General features: G+C 40.4%; 1 long non-coding RNA gene across 1 annotated transcript; it reads right to left on the bottom strand.

The window, feature by feature from the left end:
* Positions 1-2,318: 2,318 nt before the first annotated feature.
* Positions 2,319-4,540, bottom strand: LOC310823773. Its single transcript, XR_014554960.1, has 3 exons — positions 4,499-4,540; positions 4,306-4,386; positions 2,319-4,180 (listed from the first exon to the last, which is right to left on the bottom strand). It is a non-coding gene; the product is annotated as an uncharacterized lncRNA (long non-coding RNA).
* Between the last annotated feature and the right edge of the window lie 786 nt (positions 4,541-5,326).

The raw sequence follows: 5,326 nt of genomic DNA on the forward strand, positions 1-5,326 counted from the left end.
AACATATAAATTCAATTGATTTGCATATGGAATATCAAATACAATTAGTAAATTTAATCACCCTAAATAAAGAACTGAATAGCTTTATTTACTCGTCTGCTATTGAGCATTATGATGCAACTGTTTTTATAAAAATAATTTCTAACAAAACCCTCCTTTCACACCTTTTAAGGTGTGAACCAAAAATAAATTGTTTTTTATAAAACATTCTCAACAAAACCCTCCTTTCACACCCCATAAGGTGTGAACTAAACCTTTACCACAGGAGTCTTGGGTGTTGCGGTCTCAGGCTCTGCCTCCACCTGCCGTACCTAGTTAGACAAAACTCGAGACAAGTTAGTCAATGCATTCATGTAGTCATTGCAATTTATGTGCCAAATGTCTAAGGACGGCAGGTGGCCTCCATGTCTTGGAGGACCTGGCATTTGAGCGACCTGTCAACAACTCATGAGGTGTTAGATGTGTTTTGCTGTTTGATGAGTTCCTCATCAACATCAGTGCTAGGGGAAGTACATCTAGCCATGTCAATCTGGTGTCGTGGCATACTGGTTGGGAATTTAGCCATTTTACTTCAGTGCTGGCTGTCTCTTTTTTACAGGGAGTGGCTTCCACCCACTTAGTGAGCCTATCTACCATTACTAGTAGGTATCTGTAGCCTTTCACTCTGTTGTCTGCACCCATATCTGATGTCCTTGAATGGTGCGTCTGGTACTGGGAACTTTCCCATGGGACACTTGTAGACCATCTTTGGGTCGTGGTCATTGCATGTGTCACATTCTGTCACATAGTTTTCCACCATGCTGGTCATGTATGGATGAATTTTGATTTTAATCAAATTAGTGTCAATCACCGGCCTGTATAGATGGGGTCAAGCAGTAGTTCCAAAACTTGAACACTATATGGAGCTAATCAGTAATTGCTGAACATAAACATTAAATGGAGCTTAATCATTAATTACTGAACATGAACACTAGTTGGAGCTAATCAATAATTGCTAAACATGAACATTAAATGGAGCTAGTCAATAAAGCTGAACTTGAACACTAGATGAAGCCAAAACACTAGTTGCTCTGCTTTAAGGAAGTAACGAGACAAAGAAAACTTTTCAGGGTGGGGCCGGCCTCCCACTTACTGAACAACCACAACAACAGTAGAGCGAACGCTCGCACAATTTTTATAACAGTTTACACCAACATGTTTTCATCAGTATGTCACTTTCTTTTACTTTCAAACACAATTATTCTCCAAACGCTCTCACCTCCCTCAGCTTCAATGCTTTACTTACTCACACAACCTGGTCCCATACGCTCTCCACTCACAACAAGATTAACTCTAACACACAAGTCCTGATAAAACAATATAATTTATCAGGACTTTAACCTGAATGGGACTTTAACCCAAAACAAAAAATTTACAGGGACTTTAACCCTGAGGGCCTCTAACCCAGAACAATAGAATTTACAGGGACTTTAACCCTGAGGGCCTCCAACCCAGAACAATAGAATTTACAGGGACTCTAACCCTGAGGGCCTCCAACCCAGAACAATAGAATTTACAGGGACTCTAACCCTGAGGGCCTCCAACCCAGAACAATAGAATTTACAGGGACTTTAACCCTGAGGGCCTCCAACCCAGAACAATAGAATTTACAGGGACTTTAACCCTGAGGGCCTCCAACCCAGAACAATAGAATTTACAGGGACTTTAACCCTGAGGGCCTCCAACCCAGAACAATAGAATTTACAGGGACTCTAACCCTGAGGGCCTCCAACCCAGAACAATAGAATTTACAGGGACTCTAACCCTGAGGGCCTCCAACCCAGAACAATAGAATTTACAGGGACTTTAACCCTGAGGGCCTCCAACCCATTTATCAGGACTTTAACCTGAAAGGACTTGAACCTAAAACAAAAAATTTACAGGGACTTTAACCCTGAGGGCCTCTAACCCATTTATCAGGACTTTAACCTGAAAGGACTTGAACCTAAAACAAAAAATTTACAGGGACTTTAACCCTGAGGGCCTCTAACCCAGAACAATAGAATTTACAGGGACTCTAACCCTGAGGGCCTCCAACCCAGAACAATAGAATTTACAGGGACTCTAACCCTGAGGGCCTCCAACCCAGAACAATAGAATTTACAGGGACTTTAACCCTGAGGGCCTCCAACCCATTTATCAGGACTTTAACCTGAAAGGACTTGAACCTAAAACAAAAAATTTACAGGGACTTTAACCCTGAGGGCCTCTAACCCATTTATCAGGACTTTAACCTGAAAGGACTTGAACCTAAAACAAAAAATTTACAGGGACTTTAACCCTGAGGGCCTCTAACCCATTTATCAGGACTTTAACCTGAAAGGACTTGAACCTAAAACAAAAAATTTACAGGGACTTTAACCCTGAGGGCCTCTAACCCATTTATCAGGACTTTAACCTGAAAGGACTTGAACCTAAAACAAAAAATTTACAGGGACTTTAACCCTGAGGGCCTCTAACCCATTTATCAGGACTTTAACCTGAAAGGACTTGAACCTAAAACAAAAAATTTACAGGGACTTTAACCCTGAGGGCCTCTAACCCATTTATCAGGACTTTAACCTGAAAGGACTTGAACCTAAAACAAAAAATTTACAGGGACTTTAACCCTGAGGGCCTCTAACCCATTTATCAGGACTTTAACCTGAAAGGACTTGAACCTAAAACAAAAAATGTACAGGGACTTTAACCCTGAGGGCCTCTAACCCATTTATCAGGACTTTAACCTGAAAGGACTTGAACCTAAAACAAAATGTACAGGGACTTTAACCCTGAACAATAGAATTCTGACATATATTACTTTGATTGTTAAATTTTCATTAACGGTTTCATTACGTATACATAGATTTGTAAATTTGGTAGTTGGTTTACTCTTACCTCCTCCACACTCACAGTCTACAGTATTCAAAGTTAACTATGCAGAATTCGGTTTATAACAACAGGTTTCTGCTTACCTTTTTGTTTTTGGCGCCTCTGTGAGTGTTGAGGGGTTACAAGAAAACAACTCCGTCTGGCTTCCGTCTCCCGGACTTCGCCGTCGGTTCAATTCGGTCCAATTTCTTCTCTTCAAATCACGTCGGGACGTCACCAAATTTGTGAGAAAACGTGTTCTTTATTTGAAGGAGAAGACAAACTACTTCTTAATTTTAGCTATTTATTTATATGTCAAAATTCTAGACTTGTACAAGGACCACTTTTGGCGAAGAAAATCACAGTCAGCAAGCTGTTAATCTGTAACCAACCTTCCAAAAATGGATGCCTTCAAACAGTCAAACAAGGCATTTTACAGTAAACAGAATGATTGTGATTGGCTATTTGGTTGGGGAGGAGCCGCGGTTTAGACTTGGCTCTCCTCTCGTTGGTGTTTTAGGCTGGTTCCAACCCCTGACACTCGATCCGTTCCAGGTGGAGATATCGCCGGTCCGTTCCCTTTGAGGGACGAGTTGACCTGTTGAAGAAAACATACACCTACTCTGATTTGTCCTTTCCTACCCTAGTATTTTTCCATTACATCATTCTTATGTTATGTGTGTGTTGGAGCATCTATCTTGATGACCTGACCCTTACCTCTTCATGTATTAATCCAAGTACCATGGAACTAATGCTTGATTCATCTCATTTAATGCTTGATTCATCTCAACAGGCCATCACATTAGTAAATTTCAGATGATTAAAAAACATATAAATTCAATTGATTTGCATATGGAATATCAAATACAATTAGTAAATTTAATCACCCTAAATAAAGAACTGAATAGCTTTATTTACTCGTCTGCTATTGAGCATTATGATGCAACTGTTTTTATAAAAATAATTTCTAACAAAACTCACATTATCCCAAATGACAACGTAGTTGGGCTGCTCTGGTCCCTCTTGCTGTGGGAGGATGAGGATATTGTTGAGTGCATCAAGGGAGGTTAGCAGACGGGCAGTGTTGTAGGGACCAAGTTGGGCATGGTGATGGATAACCCCACGGTGACCAATGGCTGCGCACATGGTCACATTTCCCCCATGCAGGCCAGGGACATCGACGATGGCACGGTTGCCAATGATGTTCCTCCCCCGCTGCCTGGTCCTGGTCAGGTTGAACCCTGCCTCGTCAATAAATATGTATTCATGTGGCGTCAAGTTAATGCACTCTCTGAAAAAGAGAAAATGACCATATCAGACAATAGGCCTACATACAGGACCACTGAGGTGCATAGTGACATGTCTATATAGAGTACTGAAAGGATGTGATCAGTTACAGTAACCTGCTGTACTCACTTGCACATATTGGTAACATAGCTCCTTCACTCTGTCAGCGTTGCGCTCAAACGGTACGCGATATAACCGTTTCATTCGAAGCTGGTGTTGTGGTGGAATTCCAAGTTAAAATACTTTGAAATAAAATGCCAAAGACTAGAGCTGATGGTTTATCCAGAGACTTTTATTCACAAGTAATAAAAAAAACACTCACATTTCCAAAGGCGACCCCGTTGTTCTCAGTGTTGCCAACTCCTCAGTAAGGAAAGTAGCTATTGGCTGTCCAAAAACTCGCTAGAAGTCGCTAAATGACGTCATCGCCTAATTTGCATAATATCTAATTTGCATGTAATTGTAATGGACGCTGTAGGAGAGAGGAATAACGTCGTGGGAGAGACAAAAAGTGAGTAAAAAACACCCTAAATATGTTTAGAACTACAAATGAACTTTCTTCTGTTGATTCTTTTTTTTATTTTTTTTTACTTTGCCATTGAAATCACTTCTCAAAATAACTTCATGACTTTAATGCTTTGTCTAGACCCACATTACATAAAACAATTTTGTCCTGTATTGTTAAATGTTAGAATATCAAATTTAATCAAAATACTGTTATGTGGGGTGGAATTGCTAGCTCTACGCCCAACCCTCCTCCTTTATCCGGGCTTGGGACCGGCAAAGTGACCCAAAAGAGACACTCTGGCAGAGTTACTTAAGTTTGTTTGTTTTTTAGTTTTTTTTGTGTTTAGTTTTCTTAAGTTTGGTTTAGTTTCTAACCTTATGCTCCACTTAGGATCCTACAACAAGTCACAGTAAAACATGATTTTTTTTTGCCATAACTATGCCATAACTAAAAATGGACCAAAAAGAGACAATAGAAAAAACTGTCAATAGCAATGTGAGAAAATGATGGTAACTAGTCTGGCCCTAATTCAGGTTCATTGTTTGTGTTTTTCAGACCCCCCTCCACACACACGCTGTGCTGGCTCACAGAAAGAGTAGGTCATCTTCATTTTGGTCAAGGCTTTCTATGGCAGGTTCAGCA

This window comes from Argentina silus, assembly GCF_951799395.1.
Source record: "Argentina silus genome assembly, chromosome: Y".
NCBI classification, from domain to species: Eukaryota; Metazoa; Chordata; class Actinopteri; order Argentiniformes; family Argentinidae; genus Argentina; species Argentina silus.